Source organism: Oreochromis aureus, linkage group 3, assembly GCF_013358895.1.
Source record: "Oreochromis aureus strain Israel breed Guangdong linkage group 3, ZZ_aureus, whole genome shotgun sequence".
Lineage (NCBI taxonomy): Eukaryota > Metazoa > Chordata > Actinopteri > Cichliformes > Cichlidae > Oreochromis > Oreochromis aureus.
Window position 1 is genome coordinate 89,303,099 of NC_052944.1, and position 23,029 is coordinate 89,326,127.

Genomic DNA, 23,029 nt, shown 5'->3' on the forward strand with positions numbered 1-23,029 from the left:
TACAAAGATCAGGTGGAACTTGATGGACGAATTACTTAAGGACTTACTAAGGATATACTGTTGCATGGGGAAAGGTACTGAGAACACAAGTGTGCAATCATGTACAAACACACAGGGTCTCATGCCTGTTCTTCCCCTAGCCTCTTGTCACCTATCTTGTCTTGTCTGTTGTGATCAGACAGATTAGTCTTCAGCTAATCCAAAATGCTGCAGCAAGAGTACTGACAGGGACTAGGAAGAGAGAACATATTTCTCCTGTTTTGGCTTCCCTTCATTGGCTTCCTGTTAAATCCAGAATTGAATTCAAAATCCTGCTCCTCACATACAAGGTCTTAAATAATCAGGCCCCATCTTACCTTAATGACCTTGTAGTACCATATCACCCTATTAGAGCACTTCGCTCTCGCTCTGCAGGCCTACTTGTTGTTCCTAGAGTATTTAAAAGTAGAATGGGAGGGAGAGCCTTCAGTTTTCAGGACCCTCTTCTGTGGAACCAGCTTCCAGTTTGGATTCGGGAGACAGACACTATCTCTACTTTCAAGATTAGGCTTAAAACTTTCCTTTTTCTAAAGCATATAGTTAGGGCTGGACCAGGTGACCCTGAATCCTCCCTTAGTTATGCTGCAATAGACGTGGCTGCCGGGATTCCCATGATGCATTGAGTTTTTCCTTTCCAGCCACTCACTATGTGTTAATAGACCTCTCTGCATCGAATCATATCTGTTATTAATTTCTGTCTCTCTTCCACAGCATGTCTTTCATCCTGTTTTCCTTCTTCACCCCAACCGGTCGCAGCAGATGGCCGCCCCTCCTTGAGCCTGGTTCTGCCGGAAGTTTCTTCCTGTTAAAGGGAGTTTTCCTTCCCACTGTCGCCAAAGTGCTTGCTCATAGGGGTCATATGATATGATTGTTGGGGTTTTCTCTGTATTTATTATTGTGCGATCTATTGTACAATATAAAGCGCCTTGAGGCGACTTTTGTTGTGATTTGGCGCTATATAAATAAAATTGAATTGAATTGAATTGAATTGAATTTAGGGTCTGTGTTCACAGGCAGAGATTTCTGGTGGGGAAGTAACTGTGATCTCATTTTGAAATCCTTCTCTAACATTTAGTATTTATGAAACACATCAGATATTTCTCTCCTACCAACAGTCAAACAGCTGAGATCATCTTGAGCACAGCAGAGAAAAAAGTGCACTGAGGGTGATTTTGAACCACAGACTTTAGCCCATTCAGCCTCAGGTCATAGGCATTACAGTCATTACAGTAATCCCAGGCAGGGTGCAACATCAAAATCTCGGTAAATAACACAGAAATCAACACATCATAAACACACCAATAAAAAATTTACCCATCCTTATATTTTGCTTGTTCTTTTGTTATTGTATTGCATTTTGTACACCTCTGTTGCTTGTGGAGCTTGCACACAAGAATTTCACTCGCATGTGCTGTACCAGTGTACCTGCACATTTCATGTGACAATAAAAGTGATCTGATTTGATTTGAAAAAACACGGTTAAAACAGCCCAAATGTTCAGTAAAATGTCAGCTTTCTGTAGAGCTACATCACACTGACTGACTCTCTTTCTCACAACCTTCAACCCTTGACTTTGCGCGGCTGCTGTGAGATCATGCCTAGGATTACTGTAATGACTCTGATATCACTGAAAAAGGCATGGTTACTCCCAAAAGGTTGATTCTTTTCATCTGGACGTAGCGCTTTCAGTGGGAGAAAAGTTTTGTCACTCATCCAAGTTACTTCTTCAGTCTCAGCTGACTACAGGTTTCCCTAACCTTATAAACAGTACATTTGCATAATGACTGAAACTACCACTGAATGAATAATTGGCTGTGAGGTCAGTTCCTTCATCATTAATATGCAAATTCTCATGACCATTGATCAAGGCCATTGATCTGAAGACCACTGATCAGTGGCCTCAGTTACTGAAAACAGCGACTCTGCTTGTTCACTTGGCTGATGTTTAAAATGTAAAGTATTTGTCAGAACAAGGACTTCCAAATATTGCGCATGTACTTGAGCTCTGTGTTAGCTCCTTGTTGTGTTTGATAAGCAAATAAAAACAAATTAATGCACATTCATCTGCGTGTTTATCACATCCCAGGGAATTGAATGCTAATCTGTCAGATGCACCTGGGCTTTCAGATATGCACAAGGTGTTCTTTGCTGTCAGAGCTTTGATCGACCTACGTAATACTGGACATAAGTAGTTAAACAAAGAGAAATATAGGGGCTATGGCCTAGCCTTTGCCTGATAATGTAACTGTATCCAGTTTTCCCACAATGCTAAAACAGTAGATTTCTTCTAGTTTAAACTATACATTTATCATATCTATTAGCATGCAATCAGTTCCTCTACTTTAAACGTGGTATTTCTTTATCAGGGAACAGAAAATGAATTCCCTCCTAATACATTGTGCAGTGCCCTGAATGATACAGACAAATGAGAAGCACAGTAACACGTAGGAAAGATTAATGGAGTCTAACACCCAGGTTGTCGGTTCCTAGAAATGTGTCTGAGCTTATTTGTGGGTTTTTTTTCTTGCTTTAACAGCTTGATTTCCTTAATGATTTGCATGTTGGTGAAGTTGAATCACCTTTGTGTAACCTCCAGATATGGTTTTTTCTTTTAGAGAAGCACAGGTATGGACACATGACCAAAAATACCACTATATTTAGTTTTGGGAGCAGCATCACTTCCAGAACTACAAGTCTTTGAAACATGAGCATTATAATAAACTTTGTTGGTCAATATATCATAGAAAAATGTTAAATACATTTTAACACTTGGGTGCAACTGCCAAACCTTTTGTAGACTGTATAGACTCACAAAACCTGTTGGCCCACAGGTGTCTTAGAACATACCTGCGAGTCCACTTGTTACCTTTTTAAAAATTACAGATAGGCCTGAATTAGAGGAGGTAAGGTGATAATTAATAAACTGGTTTTACATTTGATCAAAGTTCAGAACATGCAATAATAGTGTAATAGTTTAGATAAAAATGTGTTTACAGCATTTGTTTAACTACATGGCTGCGATAATAACATTAATTAACATTTTTTAGACCATGTTTATTACCATACCATTACTAACACCACAAGTCTTCACTTTCTACAGAAAGTTCACTCCCTTCTGGTTTCCTCATTTGACAGTAAAATATATTAAGAGTTCAAATAAAGACCTTGTTAAAAGTCAGCCTCAGTCAGCAGATGATAAGATAAGCTGTCAGGTAAGTTACGCATCATTAATTTATTTATGACAAAACTTAAAAACTTGTAAATGATCATTTAAACCATTATTTAAAGACACAATAGACTTTTAGATATTCAGAAAGTATTGGATATGATTATTATGGATATGCACACTAAATTATATATTAAGCAACTTCCTAAACTGGAGATAAGTAACCTTAAATGATAAAAATCTTTGATAATAATTATGGTACAATAATAATTCTGTTATACAGAAGCAAAGAATGGAAGAAACTTGTTTACTGCTCATCCTGCTGCTCTCAGGTCAGTAATATTAATATCTTAAACATTTGAACTACAGCCTATATTCATCTAACATTTTCTTTTATTTGACTTTTATGACAACTCATTGTTTTTGATCAACTTGATCGCGATATAACTGAAATAACTAAGTGAAATTAAATGATATTTTTAAGTAGCAGGTACTTAATATGCAAAATAGATAATCTTTGGAAGGTTTCGATTTGTGGGGTCAATTTAACCGCGAACAGAAAAGAGTTTCTGTTATGTCTTTTTGAGGAAAGATCTTGTGTTTTGTCAGTTGCTCACAGGTTCTTGCACTAACATTATGCACAAAGTTTAACAAATAGCTTTAGTCGCTCTTGTTTTTATTTCCATTTTCAAACATTACATAAACATTTTAAAAACAATTTATGACAAAAAATGATACATTTACTGTAATGAACTTATGTTTTTTTTTTTTTTTTTTGTGTGTAAAAAGCCTGTATTTAATGGAGCTTTAAAAGGAGTCAACTGACCATTTTATTTAGTTATGTAATGCCTTAAGTGTATTTCTTCTAATAAAAACTCAACTAGTGAGGTAATTTCCTGTCACATACGGAGGTCCGCCAATTTTTTAATGCAGTTGTTTACTTTTGAAATGTGAGTGGGCGGGAGCAAAGAGTTATTCAAGGCCTAGGAACATCAGCAAAACCACTATTATTTGTATCACAGTAAGTATGCCAATTTTCTTTAGATTTCTATGTTTTCCAAGTAATTTCTTTAATAATCCAGAAATCCAATTCTCAAAAGCACCAATACTTAATAAGCTAACAGCTAATAAGCTAATGCAGACACTTCATTAAGTTAGCTGACTGAGTTCACAGCGGTAGCTGAGATAGAGAGCTAAGTTTTTAAACTATAGATAGTGAGGTATTTGATTTTTTCTATTTTTTGATACAATGCTTATCATGGTTTACAGACATTATAATGAAGTCTAATCTTTTAAAATGTAAGGCGAAGGAGTTAATGAAGTATTCAGAACTGATAAAGAAGGGCAGGAGTAATTGTTAGGTAAGTGACATGAGATGGTTAAAGTACAGTCAAGTTAACCTTTAGTGATATGGCCATGTACAGAAATGGCTGAACTTTTTGGGGGGAATATGTTGCTGCAATTAAAGTAAAGATAATATAAATCCATTATATTATTATTAATATTCATTGTTATTGTTATTTAACAAAATCATTGTATGGAGAAGCGCTATAACTGTCATTTTATCATAGGTCAGTTCATTTTCAACTGAGTAAGTATGTTTGCTGTATTTCAGTTTTTGCTCTATTGTTTAGTGTAGGTGTACTCAGAGCTCCAACCATTAAAGGAATTCAAACAGAGCAAGCCCAACACTTTCTACACCGAACTTCACATACGTCTTATTCAACAGGTGGCTTTATTCAAAAAGAAGGCTCCCAAAGCAGGTACATAAAAGTTTAGCTGAAGTCTAAAACGTCCACAATGAAAACGCTTTAAAATGAACCACTCTATTTGTCACTTGGGTTCACTGGCCTCAAAACTGTCAAGAAAACAAATCATCTGTTTTTACCTGCCCAAAAAACCTGTAGATTTTTTTCAAAACACCTAAAAAAATACCGAGTTGTAACTAAAATAATAGATAGCTTTTAAACGTAACTACTACACACCAAAAGTTGCTGGCCGATCCTTAAAAATATAAAGTTAAACTGATTATTTGGGTCACAAAGTACAGTACAGTGAGCAACAGTTTCTATAAAGATGGTTATGAATTGTAGAGACGATTTGTGGTAAATCATCCTGTGAATTAGGACTAGGAGATAACCTGGCGATAATCTGATGTTGTCCTCTCTTTTGGGTGGCATTATCACTTGGTGTTTGCTCTTTCTGCGGTAAAGTATCACTTTCTGTTCCAATACACAGTGATGTTTTTGAGAAGCTTATCTGCATAGCGAATTTAATTAAAAACTTATCGATAACTTTTTATTTCATAATGTAATCCTCACATGCTTCATCCGAAGCACACTCTCCTTGTATTCACTCACTAATTTATAGTCACGGTATTTACTCACTGTGTCCTTAGGAATCCGCTAGCTTAGCTTGTAGCCATCTCGCTATCAACCTGTCTCTCCTCCACTTTCCTGCTCATTGTGTCGGAGGTTTAGTTACTCCGCTGCCTCCTTTAGCAGTAATGACACTTGTAATAAATGTTGCCTACTTTTGGCTCTGAGGGCCAAGATCACTGAATTGGAGACTCGGCTTTGCACCCTTGGTAAACCAGTAGTTACCCAGGTCCCTGTAGCCGATGCAGCTGAAGGTAGCATAGTCCCCGCTAGCTGTCCCCTGGCAGATTGTCCTGAGTAGCTGGGAAAAGAAGCTGACTGGGTGACGGTGAGGAGGAAAAATAGTCTTAAACAGAAGCCCCAGGTACACCACAAACCTGTTCATATGCCTAACCGCTTTTCCCCACTCAACAACACACCCGCCGGGAATCAAATTCTGGTAATTGGCGATTCTGTTCTCAGACATGTGAAGCTAGAGACACCAGCAACCATAGTCAATTGTCTTCCAGGGGCCAGAGCAGGCGACACTGAGGGAAATTTAAAACTGCTGGCTAAGGGTAAACGTAAATGCAGTAAAATTATAATTCACGTCGGCAGTAATGACACCCGGTTACGCCAATCGGAGGTCACTAAAATCAATATTGAATCGGTGTGTAACTTTGCCAAAACAATGTCGGACTCTGTAGTTTTCTCTGGTCCCCTCCCCAATCAGACCAGGAGTGACATGTTTAGCTGCATGTTCTCCTTAAATTGCTGGCTGTCTGAGTGGTGTCCCAGAAATGATGTGGGCTTCATAGATAATTGGCAAACCTTCTGGAGGAAACCTGGTCTTGTTAGGAGAGACGGCATCCATCCCACTTTGGATGGAGCAGCTCTCATTTCTAGAAATATGGACCAATTTATTAAACCCCCCAAAATATGACTATCCAGAGTTGGGACCAGGAAGCAGAGTTGCAGTCTTACACGCCTCTCTGAAGCTTTTCTCCTCCTGCTACCCCCCCCAAAAAACCCTTGTCCATTGAGACTGTGTCAGCTCCCAAACAGACAAAAAACAAACTAAAAACCAGCAATAAACAATTTAAACATTAAAAATCACAAAGAACAATACAGTATCCACATCTGAACCAAAGAGTAAAACAATGAAATGTGGATTATTAAATATTAGGTCTCTCTCCTCCAAGTCTTGTACATGACTTAATAATTGATCAACAAATCGATTTACTCTGCCTTACAGAAACCTGGTTGCAGCAGGATGACTATGTTAGTTTAAATGAATCAACACCCCCGAGTCATTCTAACTACCAGAAACCTCGAAGCACAGGCCGAGGGGGCGGTGTGGCAGCAATTTTTCACACCAGCCTATTAATCAACCAAAGACCAAGACAGACTTTTAATTCATTTGAAAGCCTGACGCTTAACCTCTATGGAACGCCAGGACTGCCATAATGAATTACTTAAATACACCATTAAATAATTAATTAAATGTGGCAATAATTAATTAAAATGGGAATTAATTAATTAAATACATAGTTATGACACATGTAATTAATTAATTATTGACACATTTAATTAATTATTTATGTATTTCACATTTTAATTAATTATTGACACATTTAATTAATTAATTATTGACACATTTAATTAATTATTTGTGTATTTCACATTTTAATTAATTATTGACACATTTAATTAATTATTTCATGATATATTTATTTATTTCATTTTGGCAGTCCTGGCGCCTGGCTCTCATCATGAATTAATTTTATCTGTCAGCCTCACCCATCAAACTCAGGGGCGGGGTTAACGCTGATCGACTCAAAACCATTGCTTTGGCCTGGTGGCCATTGTTTTAGCCCACAACAACCGGCAGAACTGAACTTTGAAAAACCCTGTTTGTGTGTCACCAAATACCGTTTTAATATTTTTTAGCCGAGAATGTAGTGGTTTAATCTTCATATGTGTGGTCGGTTTGTCAAGATACAGCCTCTTTGCAAAAGTGCTTGATGATTTCGGAGATGTCTGCCCGGTCTCACGGCAAAGCGTGGGATAGACCCGCTCGCCTCGCAAGCAATCGAGCTGTTGTTACCGCCGACAAAGCGCGGGCCCCGTACACAGCTGTAATAACCCCGCTGACACTGACTTCTTTTACTGAGGTTATATTTATCGGGGTTTATTTCCTGATGTTCTTATGTGTCCTACGTGTTTCAGTCGCCAATTCTGAATTATAACTAACATTAAAAACATGTTTAAGGAGGAGAGAGAGCAAATAAATTCGATTAACAGCTGATCTTTGGGTTTCTGTTCAGTAATCAGCGTGACCTGTGTATAAACGTATAAAAAAGAAAACGTTGGTGTTTCGCCATGTAGTAACTGCTGGCTTTAACTGTACAAAGGTTGTTCGACACTATGAAACACATACAGACTTCATGATGTTCGGCTAATATTTTTATTGTGAATATTAATCATGAGGGTAAACGGCCCTGTACACCACGGAGCAAGATCAGCATCTCCACGATATCTTCAGATCTCTGAGTTAACACAGAGTTTCCCAGCTATCTAACTGTCATCTGCGAATATGTCACGGGTCATATCAATATGATTTTACAGAAAAGCATCCTTAATACTGCCAACTATTCCAGAGACGTGAAAATCTACAGCATAAAGAACACAAAAATATAGCAGTCTAACGCAACACTGTAACAGAGATGAACCGTCAGTTTGTCGCAGATCAAAGTGGAATGAAAGTGATTGGTTGAACAGGTGTTCGTGATCTGTGTTATCTGCATTTTCATCAGTGTAAGAGACTCAGCAGCAGATTAGACTAACAGTTATACATTTAATAAATTACCAAATGAATCCACGATCGAACCTGTTCCGACAATTTGAGTTTGTATTCCCTCAGCTGCAGACTCGCTGCTGTTTAAATGTTTGAGAGGAAGATTAGATATAAAGCAAATGTCAAACATAGACTCAGTCTGCGTTCACATTTGATATGAGGCCAGAACGGATAGTGGCTGTGTCCTGTTTTAAGATCATACATGTAAAATTGTTGTCTGACCTCCGTCGATCCAGAGTCCGTGGTTACCATGGTTACTGCATAAGCGGCTATAATGTAAACATTACGCAGCATAGGTGTTTATGTTTTTCATTGCAAAAGAACTGTCTGAATGGTTAACTGACGTTAACTTGGATAAATTATAGTTAAGGAGTATCACAGATAACGCCCATGTGAGCTGTGTGACTGTTCACCACTGCACTGAAATCAGTAGGCTATTACTGAAATACACGTGCTGTATCATAAACTACGATATAAATAGGGAGGTCCTATTAACATGTTTAGTTTTAAAGGACACCTTCCTGCCTTTAGTCTCATTCATGAGCAGTATTAGTTTTCTTCTAACATCCAGAAGTCTGCACGATGTGTTTCATAGTTTGTAACAAACCTTTGACAGTTAAACATAACATGACCGAAAAAGCAAAAAAAATAAATAAATGAATAAAAAGAGAGAGAGAGAGAGAGAGAGAGAGGGAGAAATCACACAAATTATATGTTAACCTCATTTATTTTTAGTTAAGTAAACTCTAAAAATTCTAACAGATAGCTGATGCATAGAAGTTTTTTAAAAGTTTTTTAAAAGTTTTTTAAAAGTTATTCAACTGCTTAGAATACAGTTGAATAACTTTTAAAAAACAGATGATATAATATTTCTGTCCAGGTTGCAGTCTGCATTATGAACATGTAGTTGGAAACTCTGCTCCTCTCGGTGGAAATGCGCCTTCTCTTTCCTCTTTGTATAAAAACATTTTAAAAGTCAGTTTAATCTCAAAATTCACTGTTAAATCCAAAACACACCAGATAAAGAAAAGCGAATGGTTCAGTCTAACACATATGCCAGTGAACCATTAAAAATCTGTAAAACTATGCAGTTATGAAATGTAACTTTAGCCTCAGCCAAACCGATTTGCTCAGTTGTAAATAAAACAGCGAAGTAAACGTGACCCGACAGACAAAACATGAGTGAATTAAGTCCAGCATTTAACCACTGAGAGCTAAAACTCAGGTGAGGTTTCAAAGCTGTGTGCGGTGATTGGACATCAGCCGCTGATAAAGTGGGTTCGCCTATAAAGTGCTCTGTAAGGAATCAGCAACTCTGCGCTCGGGAGAAATACTATATTTACTTATCTTATGCAGAAAAATGCGCTGACATTGCGTTATATCGAGCACCGGCTGCCCAGTTAAACTGTGACGATCACCAGGTAATGTGGGCGTGTTTCTTGAATTAGCAGCAGGTGTTAAACAGCTGACAGGTGAGGAGGAGGATGCATGCAGGTAAACTGACGGTCTGTTGAGCTGATCGCTGGTGTCCTGAGAAACATGTCAGCTCATTCTTTATGTTACAGAAGCACAGACACACAAGACCAGGCGGAAAGAGACGATCGTTCGGTGAAAATGAGAATCTGTGAATGCAACATGTGGAACACGGAGAGTGGAATATGTAAACAAACCGGTTGACGTAACCCCCTCGGTGCACTCTGCATGCTGACTGTTAGCAGAGCTACTGAAATCTCTGAAAACATCTGAGCACTTTTGCAAACATGTTCTATGCTGACAACCTGACCAGACATGTGAAGATTACGGCGCGACATTCGCGGCTAAAACACTGTTAAAAGTGTAGTTGGTGACAGAAAAACGGGGTATTTTAAAACTACACCACCACCATTGCTGCCTGTGATTTGAAACGCATTCTGGGATACCTGGCTGCCTCAAGTCTACAGAAGCAATCGATTATCTAGGATCGACCTGTTATGACTTACATTACACGGCAACCAATCAAATGTTAGAGAAGCTGCATGGGCAGCGTTAACCCCGCCCCGTGAGTCTGATGGGTGAGGCTGACAGATAAAATTAATTCATGATGAGAGCCAGGCGCCAGGACTGCCAAAATGAAATAAATAAATATATCATGAAATAATTAATTAAATGTGTCAATAATTAATTAAAATGTGAAATACATAAATAATTAATTAAATGTGTCAATAATTAATTAATTAAATGTGTCAATAATTAATTAAAATATGAAATACATAAATAATTAATTAAATGTGTCAATAATTAATTAATTACATGTGTCATAACTATTTATTTAATTAATTAATTCCCATTTTAATTAATTATTGACACATTTAATTAATTATTTAATGGTTTAAGTAATTCATTATGGCAGTCCTGGCGTTCCATAAACCTCGTCCACCCCAGCTGTAAAACTCAGAAACCAGTCTTACTTGTTATCATCTATCGTCCACCTGGGCCTTACACAGAGTTTCTCTCTGATTTCTCAGACTTTTTATCTGATTTAGTGCTCAGCTCAGATAAAATAATTATTGTGGGTGATTTTAACATCCATGTAGATGCTAAAAATGACAGCCTCAACATGGCATTTAATCTGTTATTAGACTCAATTGGCTTCTCTCAAAATGTAAAAGAACCCACCCACCACTTTAATCACACCTTAGATCTTGTTTTAACATATGGCATAGAAATTGAACATTTAACAGTGTTTCCTGAAAACCCTCTGCTGTCTGATCATTTCCTGATAACATTCACATTTACAATAATTGATTACACAGCAGTGGAGAGTAGACTTTATCACAGTAGATGTCTTTCTGAAAGTGCTGTAACTAAGTTTAAGAATATAATCCACCCACTGTTATCATCTTCAATGGCCTGTACCAACATAGAGCCGAGCAGCTACCTGAACGCTATTCCAACAGAGGTCGATCATCTTGTTAATAATTTTACCTCCTCACTACGTACGACTCTGGATACTGTAGCTCCTGTGAAAACTAAGGCCTCAAATCAGAAGTACTTGATTCCGTGGTATAATTCTCAAACATGTACACTAAAGCAGATAACTCGTAAGCTGGAGAGGAAATGGCGTGTCACAAATTTAGAAGATCATCATTTAGCCTGGAGAAATAGTTTGTTCCTTTATAAGAAAGCCCTCCGCAAAGCCAGAACCTCTTACTATTCATCACTGATTGAAGAAAATAAGAACAACCCAAGCCTGTTCAAAATTGTGCATATTGGATGAATTCTAAATTATTTGTCCGCTGAGTTGGTGATCGTGACCGTCAAATTGGCTCAGTAGTGGGGAAATTAAACTAAATGATAAAATCTGTTAAGTAGATTTCAGGTGACATGTCCATGATAATTTTGGGTAATTTGGGATAAATACGTTGACGTTGTAGGGCTGTCCTGGTTGACACACCTCTACAATGTTGCGTGGAGATCAGGGGCAGTACCCCTGGACTGGCAGACCGGGGTGGTGGTCCCCATCTTTAAGAAGGGAGACCAGAGGGTGTGTTCCAACTACAGGGGGATCACACTCCTCAGCCTCCCTGGGAAAGTCTATGCCAGGGTGCTGGAAAGCAGAGTTCGTCCGCTAGTCGAACCTCGGATACAGGTGGAACAATGCGGTTTTCGTCCTGGTCGCGGAACACTGGACCAGCTCTTTATCCTCTCAAGGATACATGAGGGTGCATGAGAGTTTGCCCAACCAGTCTACATGTGTTTTGTGGACTTGGAGAAGGCATTCGACCGTGTCCCTCGGGGTGTCCTGTGGGAGCTGTTGCGGGAGTATGGGGTGTCTGGCCCATTGCTAATGGCCATTCGATCCCTATACAACCGTTGCAAGAGTTTGGTTCGCATTGCCGGCAATAAGTCAGACTCGTTCCCGGTGGGTGATGGGCTCCGCCAGGGCTGCCCGAGAGCCAGAGATTGACAGACGGATTGGTGCTGCGACTGCAGTGATGCGGACGCTGCACCGGTCTGTAGTGGTGAAGAGGGAGCTGAGTGTAAAAGCGAAGCTCTCAATTTACCGGTCGATCTACGTCCCTACCCTCATCTATGGCCACGAGCTGTGGGTAGTGACCGAAAGAACGAGATCGCGGATACAAGCGGCAGAAATGAGCTTCCTCCAAAGGGTGGCTGGCCTCTCCCTTAGAGATAGGGTGAGAAGTTCGGCCATCCGGGAGGGGCTCAGAGTAGAGCCGCTGCTCCTCCACATCGAAAGGAGCCAGTTGAGGTGGTTCGGGCATCTGACAAGGATGCCTCCTGGGCGCCTCCTGGGTGAGGTGTTCCCACCGGGAGGAGGCCCCGGGGCAGACCCAATGACACGCTGGAGAGATTATATCTCTCGGCTGGCCTGGGAACGCCTTGGTGTTCCCCCGGATAAGCTGGAGGAGGTGGCTGGGGAGAGGGAGGTGTGGGCTTCTCTGCTTAGGCTGCTGCCCCCGCGACCCGGCTTCGGATAAAGTGGATGAAGATGGATGGATGGATGGATGGAATAAATAAAAGTAAAGTTTGAGGATATTTGAGAAAATTTATTGTGATTAATCCTGGGGTGAAGATCAAAGTTGTTGTGACGTATGTTTGAAGTTGGTGTGTTATGTGTGTTACGTCAGCCAAGAAAAGAGATTAGATTAGGACATTTGGTCAGGGAATTTTATTCCCACATTGATTATAGGGTGGGACCCGAGCATCAGATAATAAACTGGCGGTTAGAGTCCACAGTGATGCTTCCAGAATTATTTAAATTTCTTAGGGAGGAACGGCGATTCCTAGGAGCGTGGTTGCTCAGCGTGTGACAGCGACTCCTGGTGGCGGACGCATCACCAGGTCTGGCAGCATCCAGATTAGTCCAGGCGGGATTTTGAGCACCCGTTAAAAACTAAGTGGTCAAGCACCACTTTTTTACCGCGCTTTTTGACCGACAGGGCGGGGTCCCGGGTGTGACCATTCGATGTGGCTGACAGGTGAGCCTTAAGTAAACCTTTAAGGCATAAGTTTATACGCCAAAAAGTGGGGCTTCCTGTCGAGCTGTGGGAAGCGCTTATAAATTAACATAGGGCTTAGAAGTCGGGTCGCTTTCCCGGACAGATAACGGCTACAATTGACCAGCAGGGTGGGCGAACCTCGGCCTTAGAGGCTTTCAAAGTAATCGAAAAGTTAGGTGTACCGGTACTAAGGTTTTGAAGATGAAGTGAAGATGTGATATGGTTATTGAAATAATTTATCTTGGGAGTCAGTGGCAGTTTTGTTATATATAAACATGTAAATGTATAAATGAAGTGTAAAATTGTTATTTGGATAAATGATTAAAGGTGCACAGACGATGAAGTTCAGGGAAGTGTGTAAAATGCTGATGAAAGTATTGTGTGAATGAGGCTACAAAGCTGAGCTAAAGAATGGTGATATGTGTGGAAACCCCCCCCCCCAAAAAAAACCCCAAAAACCAAAACTGTTAATTGTCCTGAGGTCTGAAAGAGCTCTGCTAAGCACGCTGAAGAGTTGGATGTGAATGCTTTCAAATGCAAAGAGCTGAGTATGCTTGTGTGTGTGTGCTGAGGGTGCATTCTTTTTATATCAACATTTAGCAGAATTATACCATATAATAGGACTAGTTAAAGGGTATACATTTTTCAGTCTTTTCCAGTGATTCGTCTAACAGCCCAGTTTCCACAATGAAACCTTTTCATTTTTCTCAGGAGGACTTTCCACTCTTCCTCCACACTCCAGAGAACACCACTTTGTGAACCAGAAAATGACCTGGACTGAAGCTCAGAGTTACTGCAGAGAACACTTCACTGACTTGGTCACCATCTACAACAGCAACATCAACCAACTGCTTTTCTCAATGACACCAAGGATCAGTGCTGATGCTTGGTTAGGGCTCTATAATGATCGTTACAGTTGGAAGTGGTCCATGGAGGGAAAACTGTTTTATGTTGGCAGTACACATGAATTTTTGATCTGGGCTAACGGCCAACCAGACTGTGTAAATGCAAAGGAATACTGTGTGGCTCTTCAGGGACAAACACAGATGGATGATAGACCCTGTGGAGATTCTTACCCTTTCCTGTGTTACAATGGTAGGAAAAAAGATTTGTTGCCCTAGTTATCCCTATAATTTTATGAGATTCATAATGTGTTTCAAAATTCATCCTTTTTTTAATCTTTCACAGCCAAAAATACAAGTTACATCTTAGTGAAGGAGAGCCGCTCCTGGTCAGAGGCTCAGTCGTACTGCAGGACATACCACACAGACCTGACCAGTATAAGAAGCAAAGAGGAGAAATCCAACATCACGCTCACTTTGAATGGATCAGGGGTTCAGTATGTGTGGATTGGTCTCTACAGGGATCCCTGGGCCTTCTGGTCTGACAACACAACCTCCACATTCACTAACTGGATGCCTTATCAGCCTGATAACTACAATTCAAATGAGTACTGTGGCGCATTTAATTTAATGACAGGGAAATGGGCTGATGTCTTCTGTGGCGTCAGAGTCTTTTTTTTCTGTTTCACAGGTGAGGTCCAGAATGCAAACACTGTAAGATCCTGTCATCATGTAAAACACTAATGTTTGTGTTGTTATATGTGGTTCATTTTTAGCAGTGACAAAGCAAACAGTGCTGAAAATGAAGCTTCAGTCAGAGGCAGACATGCACAGCACAGAGATCCAGCAGCAGGTTTCACAGCAGGTCAGCAGTTCAGTCACAAACACAAACTTGACACAAGTTCAAACTATGCTTCATGTTTTTCATCATCTGCACATTTTGTCCAGCTGTCAGGCCTCATGCTGTCAGAAGGACTGACAGACTTCAGGATTCGCTGGAGGAAAGTCCAGAGTTACCGTGACGACCAGTTGAAGAAGCAGGATGTGGATGGTGACTGCAAAACTGAAGACTGACTGGACTGAACCACTTCATGTGTGAAGTTAATAACATGCTGTGCTGAGCTGTCTCATCCTTTAACTCTTTCAATATTTCAAAGTGTAAAGTTCCACCAACAGCTCATTTGTTCAGCTGCAGTTGTAGTTTGGTAGAAATTCTTTAATCAGAGGTCCACTCACTGGTTTTCCTGATAGGCTCTAGTCTCTTGTTTTGTTTTGCAGCATCTCTTTAGACACTTTAGACACTGTCCTTCTGTGGACTTCACTGCACAGGCTTTGTCTGTTTGCAGTTTATTAGGATCCATAGTTCTGTTTCATTGTGACAGCAACCTCTGCTGACTTACACAAATGGTAAAGAAGAAAGTGAGGAGAGCCAGAGATCTGCTTGAGGAGGTCAGGGTGGAAAACAAATCACTGTACTATTCATGTCCTGTTTTGCCATCATCTGAAGGGTTTTTAAACCAGCACTGCCTGCCAGTTTCCGCCCGTTCATCCTGCTACCATTGGTGGTAATTTGGCCTTCCTTGTGTTCTATGTTCACGGTTTCCTGTTTTGGGGTTAATGTTGCTTTCTTTTCCAGTTTCCTCCAGATTCATCTTCTATCATGCTTATCAGCAGCACTGGTCCCGTTTCACTCTACTTCTCTGGTCTTCCTGAAAGCCAAAGGTTTCACACTCACCTCGCTCCTTGGCCTACCCTCCTGCCCATCGTGTCAACTTTGGATATCTCGCCCCTCTCAAAATATCTCCCCCGCTGCAGTGAAAAGAGTCCAGTGCTGGCCCCTGCTGGATGATCCACAGCTTATCTCAGGAGCTCTGATAGACCAGGCCAAACACCTGGGCAACCTGACCTTCAACATCTGGAACAACATGAAGGACATGGTCTCCTACACTCCTCTCATTCTGGACCCAAACACTGCTGATGATATTTGAATTCTGTTTGATTGCATTTGAATTTATCTCTATAGGACTGATAATGACTAATTCTCATGTTTTATATTGAAATATTGTGTGGTATTATGTATGGTTCACTATCAGAATCTGGGGGATTCAAAGAAGTTCTGAAAAATCTAGATGGTGTAATTACCATGGCAGTTAAACGTGACAGAAGAGTTAAATAGATGAAAATGACAAAGTCTGTTTTTGAAAAAATCAAATCAGTGAAAATGATGACACTACTCAGGTTCATAGTTTCATTTAGACTGTAACAACTTGAATTACATTTTTTACGACTGCAATCACACCCTGATAAAATTCATCAGTTTAATTCAAAATCCAAATTACTGAAAACAGTGGAAACAGAACTCATGAAGTTAAATAGATGGTTTGCATTTAATAAGCTATCATTGAATGAAAGTAGAGCTGGGCGATATGAGATTTTTTCATATCACGATATGTTTTTTTCATTTCAGGCGATAACGATATATATCACGATATAAGCCAAATAACTATATTTATAGGATTTAAATGTGCCGTTGCTCACAAGTAAAATGTGAAATAATTAGCAGCTTGTTTTAATTAAAATATTTATTTCCCATAATAAGTTCAATAGGGTAGATGTACTTAAGGAACATGAGACTTCAGTTTCAGATAAATAAAGGCAAATATTGCAAACTACACAAAAGGCAGCCGCTAAAGCGTTTAAGTTTCAAAATGAAACAAACAAAACAGACTAAATTGTCAATTCCACTTAGAAACAAAATATTAATTCTAAAAATAAATCTTAGGTCGTTTTACAGAAGAACAGACAAAATTGACTAACTTTTGTCAATATCAAATAAACTGAGAACTAAAAGGAAATTCTCAATCTCTCCTTGTTGTATAGCTTAGCTTTTCAAACAGTTTTAACAGTTACTTTAGTCTGACAAAAGCCGAATGACAATTAGCGCTTTCAGTCAGAGATTGAGCATGCACCGCTTTATTGTATTTCAGACTTGCTTTCGGCACAATTTACAGTCTTGCGCTACTCTGTTTTTGTCAGACTTGAAATAGCGAAATACCTTCACACTCTGGAACTTCTGTGGCCCTTCCGTTCGACAACCTCTCCGGCATTGGAACCATCATCGTTTTTTCTTCGGTAACCTTCGCTCACGCTCTCGGTTGATTTTTCTCTAGTCGGCAAACTCCTTTCCTTCATTACCTGGGCTGCACGGCTGCAAAAACAAATACACGTGTGCGCCTTGGCACTTGTGCTGTACGTAACAAGTCATGTGACGTGACGCTGCGGCTGTGATTGGTTCGGCTCTGCGCTACTTAATTTGGATTGGCTGTTCTTTTCTTTTTTTTTAAGAGGACAAGCGAGATGAGGCCTATCGCAATAGTTTAATTTTTCTATCGAGAAAAAGTTATTTCGCAATACATATCGTTATCGTTTTATCGCCCAGCTCTAAATGAAAGTAAAACAAAATTTATGTTATTTTGAGGTAGTAAAAGTAATATTAAAGTAAAATTGAATTTAAATAATGTTGAAATTGAAAGAGTATATGAGACAAAATTTTTAGGAGTAATTATTGATGATAAACTTTGTTGGAAGCCCCACATAGAACATGTGAAACGGAAATTATCCAAGTCTATTTCTATTCTTTATAAAACAAGAGATTTTTTGAATAAGAACTGCCTTTATTTATTGTATACTTCCCTTTGTTTGCCTTATATGACCTACTGTGCAGAAATTTGGGGGAACACATACAAAACATATTTGGATTCAATATTTAAATTGCAAAAAAGAGCTATTAGAATAATAAATAAAGTTGGATATAGGGAGTCCACCAACCAGTTTTTTGTAGGATCATCTATGTTAAAATTCATGGACATTATATATTCGAAAACTTTAGAAATGATATGTCGTGTGATGAAAAAGAATGTTCCAATTTGTATTTTAAATATGTTTCAACTAAGAGATGGAAAATATGATTTGAGGGGGTCTTATAAGTTTGAAATACCTAAAGTGAGAACCAATGTTAAGTATAGATGTCTGTCAGTTTTGGGAGTGAAATTATGGAATGGACTTAATGATGAACTGAAGATGTGCTTTTCTTTGTCATTCTTCAGGAAGATTTTAAAAATTTGTATTATACAAGGTTATAGAAATTTGGTTTGTTAAAATTTTTTTGTGTTGATTTAATTTCTTGATTTATCATTGATTTCTTTTCTAACTGTTATACAACTTATTTATCAATGCTATTTATTTTCTTGGTTAAGGATTTGATTATTTCTATGGGGGTAAGGGATAGGATAATTATAAGCCACAAGGCTTCAGCCTATTCCTTTTTCGGTTACTGTTTGAGTACTTTTATGTAAAATTATAATCTGTTGTTGTTGTTGACTGAAATAAATTCAATTCAATCAATCAATCAATCAATCAATCAATCAATCAATCAAATCCCGTAAATATAATGTAAAACAAATTCAACATACTTTCCAATTCTTAAAGAAAATATTTTCTCCATCATTCTGAGAGAATGCCTGAAACAGCAATAAGAGCTACATCATGTTTATAATTTGCAATATGATCCAGGTGTGTATCTGTGATGTACAGTGGTGTGAAAAGAGTTTGCCACCTTACCGGTTACCTATTGTTTTGTATTTTTGTCACACTTCAATATTTTAGATTATCACACATTTAAACAATAGACAAAGATGGTCCATTATGTGTTGCATGATGGCAAATATTTACACTTAACACAGTGTCAAAGACAAGACAGACAAAGCTGAATAAAATCAGTGTCATAACATGAGCCTGCATGAGCGTCTATATTTGTGCTGTGGACCTTTAGATAGAGAGAAAATGTCTGAGGAACAATAAACAGACAAATTCACATAATCAAAGTATTTCAGCTGCCTGTGATGAAAGGGAACAGACAAACAACCAAACTCTTGAAATAAAATATGGCCATAGGAGGAAACTCAGGCAGACAAAAAGATACGAGTAGGCAGTTTAGTCCTTTAAGACACAGCAGTCAAGACAAACAAGAAGCTTATTTCTGCCCAGCTGATCAAAAACTTTCCATATATGCACATTTCACTAAGCCCAAAAGATAAATTTGGGGTACCACATAATAATAAAAAGTCAAAATGCAGTATAACCCTAAAAAGTCTATAAAAATAACTTTATAAAATAACAAAAATAAATTTAAGAACTTAAGCAAGATGTGCTTTAGACAGCTAGGGATGAAAGTGGGCTGCAAAGTTTGAAGCTTAACTTTAATCACAGCCAAACCGGTTTACTCAGGAACAAATAAAACACTGAAATAAACCAAACATTAACATTTAGAAGTGATCTAAGTGACTTATATATCGTTTTTAACCTCAGTAGTGAAACCTCTATTAATAAAAATAAATAGTGTACATGTACATACGTGTACATACCTTAATAAAAACAAGCAGGTGAGATGTTAGAACGCTTTTATTTCTATTCTAGTGGACACTCAATACTATAGACAGCTGCTGGGGTTTCTTTAACCTGAGTAGTGAGAAGTCCATGGCGGGGGGGATGATGTGCCAGGAGTCCGCTGTTGAGTTTTGGACGAAATGCATTCTGGGATATATAGCTGTCCCAAGTCTACACCGATGCATGCTCGATAAAACGGGCGGATGGAGAACACATCCGGGACTTTTTCGCGTTCTCGGCGTGATGCGTACTTCGAATTGGAACAGTACTTGGTCTCCGACTGATGACGTATCACGAGTACACGAGAATGCAAGTGCGCATAAGTACGCATATTGATAAACGCCCAAAATCTCCGGAAGCTCACACGGAGAAACATGGAGAAAATGGAGAGAAAACCAAAACACCACACAGAAAATATAAACATAAACATACACTAAAATATATGAGCCCTGGGTCCCTAGACCCAGGCCATGACAACATTACTCTGCTGATGTACTACATTGCTGTCTAAATCTACAGTGTAAAGAAAGTGTTTTAAGATAGCTTTGAAATTAATTCTGGCAGAAAGATGAATACATACTGGATAAATTCTCATGTTCTGGAGTCTGGTGACTCTGTGTTTATGTTTTCTGTTTATTAATATTTAGAGTTCTCGTGTTTTTTTCTCCTTCCAGTATTTAGGTGTTCTCTGTGGTTCCATTGTGTTTCTGGTGTTCATGTCATTTTACTTTGACAGTCCCATGTCTCATGTCTGTGTCTCACAGCTGTGTCTCTAGCCTAGCCTCCCCTTGGTCTCGTCAGGTTTGATTACTCCCAGCTGTGCTCTCCTCCTGTGTCTCATTCCCTTGTTTTCCGTCAGTGTATTTTACCCTGTGTTTCTCTCTGTCAGTGTCGGGTTGTCTGCTCACCACTCCCATGTGCTGTCTGTGTTTGAGCCATGCTCCAAATTTTTTTTTTTTTGTCATCATTAAGCTACTGTTTCCCGTTACCTTTGTTTTTTTAGTTTCCTAGTGTTTAGTTTCTAGTGTCATGTTCAGATTTTGGTTTAGTTTTCTCTAGTTTACTTTATGGAATGTTTTTCAGTGGACCCAGCAGTACTGGCCCCATGTACAGAGCTCCAGGAAGACAGCATTCACTCCGTGAGCCAGCTGTGGTTTTCCTGAGGAGGAGTTTTGTCACGCTGGCTACAGTGATTTGTCTGTCTGGAAGCTCCAAGGGGCCGCCCGAGCCGTCTGTCTCCGCTGGGAACTCAAGGGGCCTGTCCAGCCATCTGTCTCTGCTGGGGGATCCAAGGAGCCACCCTATCCATCTGACTGGTGACGTTTTCACCCTGGGTTCCTATGTTATTGCCCTCAGGGTCGACCCCCGGAGCTCGGCCTCCTGAACTGTTTTGTTGGACACTTGTGCCTAGTGGCTCACCTGGTGTTTTGTTTCGTTCTCTTTGTTTTGGTTTCTTCTGTTGTTCCAAGCCCATATTTCTTTAAATAAATATTATGAAAAATTTCTCTCTTTCTTCCTAGAAAAAACTAGTAATGAAAGAAAAACGTTTTCCCCATCAGCATCTGCATTGTCAGTTCCTACCCCCTCTTGGCCTGTTATTTTAGAAAGATTTTCACCTGTGTCTTGGTCCCCTTTAGACATTTGTGAAATCGTCTATCAGGAACCTAGGGGTAACTTTTGACGCGGCTTTCACTTTGGATGTTCATGTCAAATCTCTGGTTCGATCTTGCTTTAATCACTTAAGAAACATTGCTAAATTAAGTCCTGTTTTATCTCGCACTGAACTGGAGATTGTTATACATGCATTCATTTCATCACGTTTGGACTATTGTAATTCACTGTTTACATGTCTAAGCAAAACTCCCTATAACATCTGCAGGTTGTTCAAAACGCTGCAGAAAGGCTTCTGACCACATCCTGGAAGTACTCACATGTGACACCATTGCTAATACATTTGCATTAGCCAATGAGGAATGAACTCTGAATTCATTCCCCATTGAATTCAGAGTTCATTTTAAGATTCCAGTTCTGACTTTTAGCTCTTCACGGACAAGCACCACCTTGCATTGCTGAACTTCTACAGCCCTATGTTCCTCGCAGGGCCCCGAGGTCATGTGATCAGGGCCTACTTGTCATACAGCACACAAGGCTGATAACTAAAGGAGACAGAGCTTTTGCCACTGTGGCTCCCAGACTGTGGAACTCTGAGCTTAAGATCTGTGGACTCACTAGTCTCGTTTAAAAACAAAAAAACAAAAAAACAACTAAAAACACATCTTTTTAGAATTGCATTTTGTTAACTTTTTATCTCAGTAATAAATTAATGACGTAAACCTCCAATGAATTACAATGTAAAAAATAAATTCCATAAAAATACAGTACACTGATAAATGGGCTGGTTCACATGTAGCACCTGTTCTACTTTACCTGAGCACTCAACATGCCTCAGTCTTTCATCTTTTGAGGCATCATCTGTATGTATATTGTTTATTTGATACTTACCTGTAGTTCTGTGACTGTTTTTTGTAACATGGGTGAAGTTTGATCTGTAACTTTGATAAGTTGTTGAAAGCACATGTTTAGAGTGTAGCTATCTTACTCCTGCAGCTAAAGTGCTATATAAGGTTGATTTAGATTACTGTAGACTACAGATCAGTGTGTACGGAATATTTAATGAATATAGTTTGAAATTGTAATTATGTTATATTTTTTATTTCAGTGTCAGATGTTTTACATTATTAAACCTGTGGACAAAGAGCAATGGTCTTCAGAGTCATAATGGAAGGAAAGTGTTGATCCTTGCTGCTGGTTCCTCGTTTACACAGTGTGAAGAGGGAAAAACAGTACAGTGAAAAGATGTCAAGTTAATATATAATGCATGTGACTATGGCTACTGTTATCATGCTACATAGCATTTACTTGCCTACATTATTGAGTCAGTGCCATTGTCAGTGAAGACACCGTCTTATGTCAACAAGACATTCAACTGGATCAGCTATCAGCTGCAAAAGCACATTTAGTGTTTGCAGAGCAAGAAATGAAGAAAACAGTGGAAAAGGCTCATCTGGAAACTTCTATAGAAATGCTGACCATATAAAAAGAAGTTGCCATAGCGAAGGCAAACGCTTTAGAAGCAGTGGTTGGTGTTAGTGAAAGAAAACAGAGCTGTAAACTTCCTCTCATTTTAAAATCAGTCTGCTGAGCGCACAAAACATGCAAAATGGATTAGATCCATCCACATAAACCAACCAGATAAAGGGCTGAACCAACAAGCACAGATGAGGAATGATCCAAGTTTTAACTTTGTTAAACTGACATGGTTA

At 39.1% G+C, this 23,029-nt stretch overlaps 1 protein-coding gene across 3 annotated transcripts in view; it reads left to right on the forward strand.

Moving 5' to 3' along the window:
- LOC116320990 (nuclear factor 7, brain-like) overlaps positions 1-23,029 on the forward strand; it is a 1,074,516-nt gene that overhangs the window by 89,152 nt on the left and 962,335 nt on the right. The window contains exon 4 of one of the 3 annotated variants that reach the window (XR_005611860.1): positions 751-809. The exons of the other annotated variants lie outside the window; for them this stretch is intronic. The gene's annotated coding sequence lies outside the window, so the exon portion shown is untranslated. Of the gene's footprint in view, positions 1-750; positions 810-23,029 lie in introns of those variants that run through there. 3 annotated transcript variants of the gene reach the window in all.